Below are 14,764 nucleotides of genomic sequence, written 5' to 3' on the forward strand. Positions count from 1 at the left end.
TTGCAATAAAAAGCCTTTTTTTTGGAAATCTTTTTTTTTTCTCTATAGCTGCATTCAAAGTCCTGTAACTTTTTTATTTTTTTATGTACGGAGCTCTATAAGGGCTTATTTTTTGCAAGACGAGCTGTAGTTTTTGTTGGTACCATTTTGGGGAATGTACGGCTTTTTTGATTACTTTTATTGCGTTTTTTGGGAGGCAAAATGCTAAAAATTAGCATTTTGCCTCTGTTTTTTAGCGTTTTTTTTACGCTTTTTCCTGTACAAAAAAAAGTGTATTCAACTATTTGTACACGTCGTTACGGACGTGTCAATACCCAATATGTGGGGTTTTCATTTTTTTTTACCTTTTTTTATGCTAATAATAGAAAAAGCATAAAAAGGGTTTTTTTTAACATTTTTTTTTACATTTTTCTTTTTTTTACATTTTTCTTTTCTTTTTTTACATAATTTGAGTCCCTCTGAGGGACTAACATCACTGTACTGATGATCGCTGTCATAAGGCATGGCAGGGCTACTGCTCTGCCATGCCTGATCGCTTATACAGCGATCTCAGACACTGGTAATACAGGACGCCAGTGTCTGGCGTCCTGTTGCCATGGTGACAGGCTGGGCTCTCGCGATAGCATCGCAAGGTCCGGCCGGAGACACAGAGGGAGTGCGGTCCCTCTGTGAACTCTTTCCCTGCCGCGATCTACTTAGATCGCGACAGGGAAGGGGTTAACAGCGGGGGGCGCATCTCCGATGCCCCCCCGCTGTTGCAGTGGGACGCTGGCTGTCACTGACAGCCGGCTCCCACTGCGGGATAGCGCGGGATCATATGTGATCTCGTGCTATCCCCAGGACGTACCGGTACGTCCTGTTGCGGGAAGTACCAGGCTCCCAGGAAGTACCGGTACGTCCTGGGGTGGGAAGGGGTTAATGGCCAACAGCTTTTTATTTCTAATGTCATCGTTTCTTTCAGCAGGTGACATGATAAGAGACAGAAGTGCACATGGGTGTAGCATTTAGTTGCATCTTGTCTCTGACTCGTTGGGATCGGACGGCTCCCACAGCAGCATCTGAGGCGTCCACTTCCACAACAAAGGGTAATTCTGGATTTCGATGAACCAGTTCTGGTGCAGATGTGAACAGAGCTTTTAGTTTTTCGAAGGCGTCCTGCGCCTCTGGAGACCACGAATATGTTTTGGATTTCTTTGGGAACAAAGTGATTGATAGGATGATTTTTGAGAAGTCTTTTATAAATCTTCTGTAAAAACTGGCAAACTCAATAAAGCATTGAAAGTCTTTTAGATTTCTTGGATTGGACCAATCAAGCACGGATTTAATTTTGCAAGGGTCCATACTCAGACCATCTGGGGAGAGGACATATCCAAGGACTTGGATCCTGCTTTGTTCAAACTCACACTTTTCTAGTTTGATATGAGTCCTCTGGAGATGTTCCAAGTCTAGCTGAACGTGCGGCGGCCGAGCCATGGACCCAGCTGTTGCGGGTGAGACCACGGGGTGGTTAAGATGGTTGTCAAGGGTGGCTCTGTCCTCTCTACCCTGCAATGGCAGAAACGTGGCCAGTTCAGTTGCACACAATGTAAAATAGTAGACAAATGGTAAACAAGGATAAAAAGTCCCAAACGGTGTTGTCACGTAACGCCAGTACCTCTGTTACAACAAACAAATACTCGTCGTTAAAAGGGAGAGTCCACAAACTAAAAAGGTAGTTTTCAAACCGGAGGTATGCGGTTTCTCTTTACTCGCTGAATCCAACATTGATTCTTTCAGGAACAACAAAAGTTAACAGTCTTGGACACAACACTTCTGACAAACTTCTTCTTCTACTTCCATTCAGTTACTCACACACACGCTCTCTTAGGAGCCACCTTTCCTTCTCGTAATCTAGATGTCCTCAGTCTGTTATCTGAGATACGATCCCCGGGGGTCCTCTCCTCACACGGTGGGGCAACACACAACTCTTGCGTCTTTTCCTTGCATCTGGCTACTCCCCGTGACTCGTCATGGCACAGCTTGTTGCTCTGTGCTTTAGTTCTCAAAGGGAAGAACATGTCACAACAAATGAGATAGGCCCATGGCTCTGAGTAGGCAGATGCAAAAGTGAGCTTCAGCCTCCCGCTGCCACGTCCTTCTCTACCGGCTACATCTCTGCACTCACCTTTTCACTCCCTCTGACTCCGCCTACTTCTGCTGCATTCTCGACGGGTTTAGTCCTACTTGTAATGTTGTTCTCATAGTTTAAGTTCATAAAAGTTCCTCCTGCTCCAGGATCTAACATAGCCAGGCATTGTATGTTATGGCTCCCAATTATGACCTGTATAGGAATGACAAAATGAAAGGATGAAGAACTTATCTTGTCCTTCTCTTGAATTACTGATGGAATGGCCTGCATTACAGAATCTGACTGTTCAGAAACATCAGAATGGTTTAGGCTGCGGTCACACAGGGCATAAATCCCATGGAAATCTTGCGGAATGACCACAGCAGGACGGCACAGAAATTAGACCAAGATTTCTGTGGCAAAAAGGCCGCTTCAAAACCTACGCTGTCCGGCATGGGTTTTGAAGCGGCTTTGCTACCTGTATTCCGCTGTGGCCATCCCTCTCCATAGAGAGGAGAGAGTCTGCAGCAGAAAGTGATAAGATTGACATGCCCCGACTTTGAATTCCGCGTGGCATGCCAGTTTCAGCACGGCTTGGCCACAATGGACTGTCCGCAGCGTGTGGACCTAATTTTTGCAAATCTAATCTACTTTGCTGCTTAGGCTCGGGTTTAAGACTGCTGGCGAGACTTCAGTGTGGAAAGTCTGCGTGGAATACCTGTAGCGATTCCGCCCCATGTGAACCCAGCCTTATAGTCTTGTGGAACTTGCTGGGACAGTTAATAGCATAACTGTTGCCATGAGGCCAGTCAGGGACCACAGGTGGCAGTGGCGCAGTTCGCCGTGGCATTCTGGGATGGTGTTGTGCCCATGTTCGGGTCGGTGAGCGGCGGCGCCATGCTCCGGTGTGCGGGCGCTGCGTGTGGCGCGCGCCTGCTGTGAGAGGCGCGCGTGCTCTACCTCTGTGAGTTATATTGGCTGGCTGGGAGCTCCGGTCAGCTGGCTTGATTGGTCTCCGCCCACGGCGCGGAGGCTCCTGAATATAGTCTGGCAGCTGCGGATATCAGTTGCCAGTTATTGGTTCCGTTCCCTGTGTGTCTGACTTTGGTCCTGCTCCAGTGGAAGTCACCTTGTCTCATCCAGCTCTGCCTGTGTTCAGTGGTTCTCCCGTCATGTTGGTTTATGCTGTCGGCCTAGCCTGCCGGTATCAGTAAGTTGTCATCTGCATAGCTACGGCAGTTCCTTCCTGTCCTGCCACTAGGCAGCATAGGGTCAGTGTTGGCAGTCCGGACCTATCCACCTTTGGGGCTACCTCCAGGAAGGGACATTGGCGTGGGTGAGGGTCAGGGAGTCCCGCGCCGTGCGTACCTGTGCATCCTACTAGTACTGTAACATAATAACTGGCCCAAAAAATATTTTCCTGCATTTTCTTGTGGTGGGATTCACTGTGTGAATGGAGTCCTACAATACGATTACCAGTCAGATTCGTGACCTGGGCAGGATGGTTCAGGACCTGTGGGGCGTCTCAGCCGTCATGAGCAGTGGTTGCTTGTGCCCGCTGATCCAGTACCTGAACCTAAATGCCCATTACCCGAGGTGTTCTTGGGGGACCGAAAAAAAATTCTTTGTCTTCCGGGAGGCTTGTAAGTTGTTTTTTAGCTTGCGGCCTCGTTCCTCTGGGTCCGAGCCCCAATGAGTGGGGATTGTTATGTCTTTGCTCAGAGAAGGTCTTCAGTCATGGGCCTATTCTTTACCGTCTGATTCCGCTTGTCTGCAGTCTGTAGACTCTTTTTTTCTTGAGCTTGGGAATATTTTTGATGAACCCGATCGTGCAGGTTACGCAGTCAGTAAGTTGTTGGCCCTTCGCTAGGTGCGCCAGTCGGCAGAAGAATATTGCTGTAGTTTCAGGCAGCATTCAGGTGAATCTGCATGGAACGACTGTGCGCTCAAAGATTCGTTTTTGGTTGGCCTGTCTGACGCAGTAAAAGATCTATTGCTGCCCCATTCGTCACCCTCTACTTTGAATCAGGCTATGGAATTGGCAGTCAGAGCTGATCGTAGACTTAGGTCTAGAAGCGAAGCTAAGCTAGAGAACCGTCAAGAACGTGGTGCTAAGTCTCTGGCGACTTATACCGTCTGTACCCCATTGTCAACCCCCAGATGGTATGGAAGTGGACCGGTTGAGTCCTGAAGAACGGAGGCGCTTCCGGGTTTCTAACCAACTCTGCTTTTACTGCGGCAAGGCTGGCCATCACATGGCATCCTGCCAGGAAAGGCAGATACGGAATCAGCAGGAAAACTTCAGCTCCTAGGTGACTGTCGGGAGGGTCATCTAGAAGGTCAGGTACTCCCTAAATTACTGGTGCCTTGTGGTGTGTCTTACAAGGCTTTTCACAGGGTGAAATGGGCATTTATTGATTCTGGGTCAGCCGCGAACCTTATCCTTTTACAGTTTGTAAGACCACTGTTATCAAGTTTTACCGCGTTAGGTCTGCCGATCCACTTTACCAGTATCGATGTAACCCCTCTGTCCTCAGGGGTAGTGCGGTGGAGGATACCAGAAATTTCGTTCACGGTGGGTGCATTACATTCGGAGGTTATTTCATTTCTGGTCATGGAGAAGATATCGTTCTGGGATTGCCGTGGCTAAGGACGCACAATCCTCAGTCCTATTGGACTATGCTGGAGCAAGTTCGGTGGGGAGGGTTCTGTCAGGATCATCTAGTGCCTGTTACATTGTGCTCCACCGATACTATTAGTATTCCAGACTATTTACAGGATTTTCAAGATATGTTCTCTAAGAAGCTTTCTGAGGTATTACCCCAAACTGCGAATGGGATTGCAGGATTGATCTGGTCCCGGATAGTCCCATCCCTAAGGGAGCCATATTTAGTCTGTCGGGTCGGGAGCACGAGGCTCTTAAATCCTATATTTCAGAGGCTTTAGCCAAGGAACATATCAGACCATCAAAGTCACCAGCTGGAGCAGGCCTATTTTTTGTTGAAAAGAAAGACAGCTCATTGCAGCCTTGTGTGGACTATCGGGCTTTAAACAAGATCACCATAAAGAGTCAGTGCCCGCTCCCTCTGATCCCGGATCTGTTGAATCAGGTGGTGGGAGCACGCAGGTTCTCAAAGCTTGACTTTCGGGGGGCTTATAATCTTATACTTATTAAGTCTGGTGACGAGTGGAAGACCGCGTTCAACACCCCATTGGGGCACTTCGAGTGTCTGGTTATGCCCTTCGGGTTCCGCAACACTCCTGCGGTTTTTCAGGGGTTTATGAACACGGTCTTCCACGATTATCTAGGGGTTTTTATGGTTGTCTATTTGGATGACATTTTGGTGTATTTGTTATTGGGACACACATGTTAGACATCTCCGTTTAGTGTTAGAGCGGCTACGGGAGTACCAATTGTATGTTAAATTGGAGAAGTGCTCATTTGGGGTCAAACGCGTGTCATTCCTTGGGTATATCATTACTCCAACTGATGTGTGTATGGAGTCAGACAAGGTTGTGGCAATCGCACAATGGACTAAACCAGATAATTTGAAGGCTCTTCAGCACTTTCTTGGGTTTGCCAACTTTTACTGAAAATTTATCAAAAATTTTTCAGTGATTGCACAACCGCTGACCGTTCTCACTAAAAAAGGAGCGGATGTGACGTCGTGGTCTCCGGAAGCTTCAGAGGCATTTGAGCAACTTAAGAGGGCTTTTTCCACCACGCCGATGCTTGCTCAGCCGGATCAGAAGCCCTTTTTCGTGGAGGTAGACGCATCGGAGGTTGGAGTGGGGGCAGTCCTCTCCCAGGAATTGGGGGGACATTCAGGGTTTAGTCTGTGTGCTTTCTTTTCCCGTAAATTCTGTAGCGCCCGAGCGCAACTACGATGTTGGGAACAGGGAACTGTTGGCAATAAAATGGGCATTCGAGGAATGGCGTCATCTTCTGGAGGGGGCCCGACACCAGGTAACAGTCTTCACTGATCACAAGTGTATCTTGAGAGTGCTAAACGGCTCAATGCGCGGCAAGCCAGGTGGGCACTTTTCTTCTCGAGGTTCATTTTTACAGTCCCGTACCTGCCGGGAGATAAAAATGTGAAAGCTGAAGCCCTCTTCTGCAGTTTCGGGACTCTGGAGGTTGGGGACTCTTCTCCGGAAGGCATCCTCCTGCCCTGTGTCATGGTGGCAGCTCTGACACGGAAACTTCCAGGTCAGCTTCAGGAATATCAACAAGAATACAAGAATGGAGGGGGTTCCAGCAGGGAAGTTGTTTGTACCGATGTTGCTGCGGTTGTTGGTTCTGGAGGAGCCTCATTCCTCCGCTTTTGCAGGGCATCCGGGGGTCCAGGGGACTCTTGAGCTATGTTCCTGATTCTACTGGTGGCCCGCTATGGCACGGGAGGTCTGGGAGTTCGTAAATCGGTGTTCAGCTTGTGCATGTGGTAAGAGTCGCCATAAGAGCCCTGAGGGACTGTTAATGCCGCTGTCAGTACCTGGTAGTCCATGGTCGCACGTGTCCATGGATTTTGTCACTGACATGCCTCTGTCACAGGGTTGTTCCACCATTTTGGTAGCTGTTGACAGGTTCTCGAAAATGGCCCATATTGTTGCTTCATTTTAGTCTGCCGCTGAATTAGTGCAGATTTTCATTAGAGAGATAAGATTGCACGGAATACCGGTCAATGTAGTTTCAGATCGGGGGGTGCAATTCGTGGCCCAATTTTGGAGGGCCTTCTGTGAAAACTTGGAAACATCTCTGTCTTTCTCATCAGTGTTTCATCCGCAGACAAATGGGCAAACGGAACGTACAAATCAAGACCTAGTAGAATACTTGCGTCTTTTTGTGAGCGAGAGGGTCAGTCGGTGGGTAGAGTTTTTGCCTTTGGCCGAATTTGCCATAAATAATCGTATCAGTTCTGTGACGGGGGTGTCACCTTTCTTCTGTGTGTTCGGTCGGCATCCCCGGTTCCTGACTACCATTCCAGTACCTACAGTTTGTCCGGCGGTTGATGTTGTTACTAGTGAGTTGCGGGAGGTCTGGAATGGTCCGCACAAGAATCTGGAGGAAGCAAATGGTCGTATGCAACTACGTAGTTGTAAAGGGTCCACTGTGTCGGAGCCATTTGAGGTCGGTCACAAGGTCTATCTGTCCACGAAGAATTTAAAATTGAAGCTCCCCTCGGTAAAGCTTGTGCCTCGTTTTATCGGTCCCTTTGCCATAACGCGAGTCATTAATCCTCTAGCTTATGAGTTGGATTTACCGAGTTCTTGGAGGGTGCATAGGGTGTCTCATAAATCCCTTTTGAAGTTGTTTATCTCTCCAGTTGTGCAATTGGTTCAGGTTCAGTTTCAGTCTTTTGCTGGGTGTTTAATGCTGATTGACTGAAGAAATAGGCCGGCTTGCTTCCAGATACCCGCAGCTTCTCCTTTCTGCGTTCAATAAGTCTCTGATCGATTTGGATGTCTAACTGAATAAAGTCCTCAAAATTGTCAGGGGTCTCAACGCCAGCGAGTTCATCCTTCATCAGCCCTGATGATCCTCGTCGGGACTGACTCCCCTGGGCGTCCGGGTTCCAAGTGGTGTCAGTCACCCAGCGATGAAATTCTGCTGTATATTCAGCCATGGAGCCTCGCCCTTGTCGTAGGTTATGCAGTTTCCGCTCTGCTGTTGCACAGCGATTCAAGTCATCAAAAACATGGTCCATAGCTGTAATAAAGGTATCAAGGTCATTGAGGAGGTCATAGTTCTGCTCCACATAACAAAAGATAAAAAGGAGGCTGGAACAAAACCCAGTGAGAGCGGTGAAATAGTTCTGGAGTAAAAAGTGTTTGGAATGATGGAGGTGCAGCCAACCAGATGAGGCTCCACCAGGGTGGGTGTAAGGATAGTGAATACTGGTGGTGAAGGCATAACGCTCTAAGCTAGCTGAAAGCTAAAGGTCTGAGATGCGACAGTGAAAGCACTGCCCAACATAGAGAACCAGTGAGTAAATTCAGGGTCGAACCCGTTCGGCTGGAGTAAACAGGACAGGGTGCTTCACCTCCCTCCTCCTGGCCACATACAGGACTTCTGGCACATCCAAAAACCTTTGCAATTGTGTAAGCCCCCCCCCCTCCACCCCCACCCCCGGCATCCTGTCATGTTTGATGTCACAGAAATATATTTGATGGATTTTGGTTTACATAAGAAAGGTTTGTGTCCATCACCGTGTACCAACCATATAGTGGAGCCATGCAGTAGATGTACATGATTTAGGACAACATAGGACAACTTAATAGAAATAGTAAACTTAGGGTCATGCTTAGTTTGACCAAAGATGAAACAAAGGCCCTACGTGAACTGGAGCAATGTCATGACAGTTATAGTGCCCAGGCACAGGCAAGCTACCATATTTAATGATATATATTTTATCTACAGGGGCACCATGGAACAGCTCCAGCATATGAGTTTCATATTTGGTTTACCAACATTTATACAGAACTGATAAATCAGCATTATATATTGTCTATACGGTATTATCCTCCCTAACAGGCAGCTATGAAATATTGATGTATGTAATAGACCATTTTTATTTTGCGCTATTGGTGGACTTGGCGTTATGCACACTGCACTCCGTGGTGCCTGATCAGTGTAACCTTACACAGTGGGAGGTTGTGCAATGATGAAGCGTGCAGCCTAAACCCCGACTTTCTTCATTTTAGGTCAACTGAGCATTTGTAGATGGCTCTAGTTCAAATACTGTAGGTGTATTTAAGGTATTGCTGAGCATCTACTTACTTTCAACTGATTTTATTGAGAAAAAGGTAAGTGAATTATTACATGTTGATCAGCTAGAAAGTTCCCCTCGCAGAAGGTGCAATGAAAAAATTTCACAATGAAAATAAAATGTTAGTTCTGGCAGACGTGGGCGTCACTCTCTGAATCTGTGATTGCCTTCTTTCCAGCACTGTAGATTGTTGGTCATCTCTGCACCACTATATGGAGGCCTCAGACCTGACAGCCCCCGCTGCAGTGTTGGTGTATAAGCCCTCATATACGCACATGTCACAGCTGCTCCTGTTTGTTCCTGTGTTTGTAGTTTATGCTTAGTCTACAGTTTGCTCAAGTACTTCCAGCTTGTTCCTGAACTTGCTCACTCCTTGGTTCTGCAGATGGCGGGCTGTTATCCTACTTCCTGGTGATTAGTCCTGACAGGGTTAATCAGCGCCTAGGTTCCCACGCAGGGCCGTCCTTGTCAGGGCGAATTCTCTGCTATTGATGAGCAGGCAACTTTCTATCCCCTGCTTCCAGCATAGATCCTCTGGTCAACTTGCTTTCCAAGTCACGCCTCCAACAGTGAGCATCCGGTTTTCCAGAGTCAGCTGTCTGCCCTGGCGGTCCGTTCCATCTACTGGTTGGGCAACACAGAGGATCCACATCAAATCCCTAACACAAAACAATTAACTTCCATACAGGGTTCCGATTACAGGAAATCTAAAAGGGATTTCTGTTGCTCTCTTTTAGTTCTTCTTTGGCCTAATGCACACACCCGTATTTGCACTGTGGGATCCATGCTCAACAGCGGAAATCAACTGCGATATTCTGCTCGCAGGCTGGAAATCGCAGCATGTCCTATTTTAGTGCAAGCCTTGCAAAGACTCGCATGGTCGCGTCATCTATGAAGCGCCGGCTCTGCACTGCGCATGTGTGGCTGTGTGCCAGCCGGCACATCCACAGCGTAAAGTGAAGACACTGGACAGGTAAGCCAGGGGTCACTGCAGGGGCACAGGGTTGCATCCCGTTGCGAGGATCTTGCAGTCTGAATCTGACCCGGCCGTCTGCATTCAGCCTTTCTCTCCTTTTGAGGGGAATGTGAAACCAAGATTAGAACTATTAACACTATGAAACACGGCAGGGACACTAGCGTCAGGACTTATGTCATCCTCACCACCGGGCACGTCCACCAGATGTGAGGGGGCGTCTATAGGGATTTACAGCCTCTGAAACAATTCGGTGAGGTACTTGGGGAATACTTGTGGATTATTGAGGGACTAGACATGAAGTATTTTTAATGGTGTTTCGATGAGAGTGACCTGATGGCTGCCTTTTGATATGAAAGTGGCGCAGGGATGCCATTGAGGTAGGGAGAGGGAGATATTTAGATCTGATACCCAGCGTAGCATAAGTGGGAGCTTATTACCCAATGCCGGCCCATTCATATTGGTATATAGGGAGTATATCACACTGGGCTGAAGGGGGGACCATATACAAACTCTCAAAGCCAGTGGGTTTTGCAGCAGGGTTGTTGTTGTTTATTAGGGTTGGATGAAGCTATGTACTTGTAACAATTCTAACCAGAAGCGTCCTGGGATGGAGGATTTATCTATCAGTTGTTGTGGTGCAAGGAGTCTGCCATGTGCATCCAACCGAACAGACAAAGGGGCTCAACTCCGAAACGCGTCGTCACTTGCTGGTTCTTCATGATGTTTAATAAATAACAGCAGTGCTCTGTGGCATCTTGGACCTTTAGCTGTCAGCAGCTCGCAGCGTGGCGCCTTCACCACCACATTCTCTTTTGCTGTTCCACATAAGGCGAGGCCCCTGCCAGTGCTTCATCTGTCAGGAGATTGATGATGGAAAACATCTTTTTCCTATCACTAGTAAAAGGAGCCAGGGGCATTTTAAAATAAATCCGGCATTGATTAAGGAAACCTCGGTAATGGTGACGATCCCCACTGAACTTTGCCGGCAGTGACATGCGGGCATCGGAGCCTGAATGCTGCTAATCCAGAAGTTGCCTCTGTAGGTTGGTGATTTCTTTTTGGTGGTTGAGCACCATTGTTTGTGAATTAGAAAATGTTTCCTGGTAAGTGGCACAAAATTTCTGAAGTTCTGCAACTTGCTTCCTCAGGGTGGTCACAACGGCCTCCATTTTGGGTGAGATTATTTCTGTCATGGTCTTGTTTAGGTTTGGAGCCTCTTACTGTGACCAGTGCAAGCAGGTAGCTTAGTCAGGGGAAGCCAGAGGTCAGTACACAAGTATATCCATGTGCAGTGTGGCGGCGCTGGTCTGCAGGCTTGGGAGCACAATAACCTCGCAATGAGGGAGACGGCAGGCCAGGCTTATATAGAGCGTCCAACCAGGAGCAGAGCGGAGCCAAAACAGGGAACTGGACCAAGAGCAAGAGATAGGATTCAGCAGAGGAGCTTATCAGAGGGCTGGATAGCTCAACAGGTAGAGCCGCCGCCTGGAGCATAGGAGCTTCTGGGCTCGAGCCCTGATACTGTGAGGAAATAGGGGAGATACAAGAGCTAACAGTCAATGAGGAAATAGGACGATACAAGAGCTTACAGTCTATGAGGAGGAAATATGGGGGGGGACACAAGAGCTTACAGTCTATGAGGAAATAGGGGGGACACAAGAGCTTACAGTCTATGAGGAGGAAATAGGGGGGACACAAGAGCTTACAGTCTATGAGGAGAGAATAGGGGGGCACAAGAGCTTATAGTCTATGGGGAGGAAATAGGGGGACACAAGAGCTTACAGTCTATGAGGAGGAAATAGGACGACACAAGAGCTTACAGTCTATGAGGAGGAAATATGGGGGGATTCAAGAGCTTACAGTCTATGAGGAGGAAATAGGGGGACACAAGAGCTTACAGTCTATGAGGAGGAAATAGGGGGACACAAGAGCTTACAGTCTATGAGGAGGAAATAGGGGGACACAAGAGCTTACAGTCTATGGGGAGGACATAGGGGGACACAAGAGCTTACAGTCTATGAGGAAATAGGGGAACACAAGAGCTTACAGTCTACGAGGAGGAAAAGGGAAGTCACAAGAACTTACAATTGTCAGCAAATAGGAGGGACACAAGAGCTGACAGTCTATGAGGAAATAGCGGGGACAAGTGTATGGATTATGAGATCAGCTCAGAGGGACATACCTGGGTCAGTAATGTGTGTAAACAAAAAAGGGGAAATGTGAAAGTAACTCAATAACACTGATTTAGAAGCACAATGAGCTTCCATTAGGCAGTTTATTTGCTCATAAAGCAACGGAAAAAAATAATAATAATGAATTCTTCTTTAACAAATGTCTTTGTGTTTACATTCGCACTTTTAGACCAGGACCGCGCATGCGCAAGAACACACTCCTCTCACGAGTGAGCGGGGCCAGCAGGACACATTAACACACTGCACATGCGCGAACTCCCACTCGTCTCGTGAGCATCCAGGTGCAACTGGCCATAGCCATATGAAGGGGGCGGGTCATGCCCGCGCTTACATCCTGCCCCCAAGCCCGCCCACACTGCGAGGAGTGCCGCAGTACTGCATTATCATAAGTGGGTCTATGTCCATTATACCCAACAAGATCATCCTGTGATCCTCAACAATAAGGAGCTAATCCATAGATCTAGATTCACCAATAGAGGCATATACTATCTACAGCTATCCGCTATAAATGTGAACACACCCCTTACGTAAGATGAACGGGTTAGCCATAAATCTAGACCTAAAAGCCCAGAATTATATCAACTAACATAGCAATATCATTAAATACATGCCCTGGAGATAAAAACCTCCCAATGATGATCACCACAGATAACCAGAAATGCCAACACTGTCAAAAAAGCATATGATGTCACAGAAATTGCATTCTGCACCAATGAACGCATCATAAATGACATAAACAAAATTCACCCGTGTCACACAAACGAGGAAGGAGGGAACCATAGCCAGGCGCACATCCCAAAGAGATACCTGTCAGCAGACACACATAACAGTATCAGTTAAAAACAAAAATTCGGGAGTTCGCGCATGCGCAGTGTTAATGTGTTCTGCTGGCCCCACTCGCTCGCGAGAGGAGTGTGTTCTCGCGCATGCGCAGTCTACGGTTAGTACGTGCTTGCCCCTGCTAGACATTGTGGCCATGACGCTGACTCAGACATGCGCAATGGACATCCGGTAGACGCCGTGGCGATGAGGTGGGGGCCATAGCCGGGATGCTTTTCCCTGATACCATCATGTGAGTGTAATGATTTTGCTGATTAGTTTTGTACTATTTAATGGCTGTTTTAATGCTGTGTGTATGAGCTTGACAAAGGCTTCGGAGAGGCGGCCGAAACGTCGCTGTTGGATATGCTGTACTTCTTTTGTCTTAAATAAAGTTTTGTAGGTTTTTTATGACCTGAGACTATTTGACTGATTGGATCCTTAGTGCTGCCTATCTCTTTCTTCTTTGGGTGAGAAGGAGACAACTGTTGGTGCAATAGGAAGAAAATGGCTGTCAATCGGCATCGATCTGGGGCTCCATGCAAAATCTCACCCCGTGGGGTATCCTTGATCATAAGGTGAGAGATCAGCCTAAAACTACACGGGGGAACTTGTTAATGATCTCAAGGCAGCGGGGACCAAAGTCACCAAGAAAACCATTGGTAACACATTATAAAATCCCGCAGTGGCCACAAGGTTCCTCTGCTCAAGAAGGCACATGTGCAGCCCGTCTGAAAGCTGGATGATTCTGAGAGTGATTGGGAGAAGGGGCTGTGGGCAGATGAGACAAACATTGAGCTCTTTGGCATTAACTCAACTCGCCATGTTTGGAGGAAGACATGTCTTTGACAGTGGGCAAACCTACAAAATCAGCAAGGGATCAAATACTTATTGTCTTCACTGCATAACCTCCTCAAATTTTCTTAATCTGCTAATTCGTAATCTCTCCTAATGGAAGCTTCCATGAAGTCTTTTAATCCGCTAGTCTGGAGTCCCAGATTCCAGTTACAATAATCTGGCAGTCGGGTAGCCCTTAGATCAAATAAAACCAAAGCTACCAGTATGAGACTGAAACCTTTGAAACAATTAACATGCAGCACAGATCAATCTCACAATGTGTTACCTTCAGTGGTACAAGTTATTGAAATACACTCCTCTATGATTACAAACATGTCCAGTTATTTAACTTAAATGTAGACTCTATGTCTTATGACCCAATCAAGATCTTTCTGTTGATCAGAACTAAAGAACAGTGTGCAGATTCACTAAAAAGAGATTTCTCCCTATTCTAGCCGTCTGTCAGGGCACACAGGGTAACTGAGAGCAGTCACTAAGGTCCAGTTCAAGTCGCTGTCTCTGTATTGCAGCCTCACATTGTAAACTCACTCAAATACCCTATTGTCTTAGGAAGGGGAACAACATGACAATTGTAGGTCCTAAATGCTGTGAATCTTCTAACAAAACAGATGGGAGGTCATAAACACACACAAGTCCACAAGAGCCTCTGACTGTCTCCACCTTAATAGAACCTATACACTCAGAACAACATAAAGAGACATTCAATTCCTAAAAGAGTGAAATCACGTAAACAGACGGTCAAGCATCTGACTTGCACCCCGACAGAGACTGAAGGCAGCAGCAAATAGTTGTAACAAACAGACTGTTACCACGGCTGGTGCTTCTGTCCATATCTGGCAGTTCACTGGAATCTTTAGACTGCCCGCATTCTCTACCAGAAACTGTTGGAGCGCTCGTTTCAATTTAGAGGTAGCAATAAGGCTACCGGGATCTGAGTTGTCTCATGTGTCCAAATTAGGTAGCAATAACCATTAGAGAAAAAAACAAGAGCCGTGTGAAGTCACCCGTGTGCAATAAGGAGCTAGCTCAGCTTTAACTTTATTTA

The sequence above is a fragment of the Eleutherodactylus coqui genome, chromosome 13 (genome assembly GCF_035609145.1).
Source record: "Eleutherodactylus coqui strain aEleCoq1 chromosome 13, aEleCoq1.hap1, whole genome shotgun sequence".
Lineage (NCBI taxonomy): Eukaryota > Metazoa > Chordata > Amphibia > Anura > Eleutherodactylidae > Eleutherodactylus > Eleutherodactylus coqui.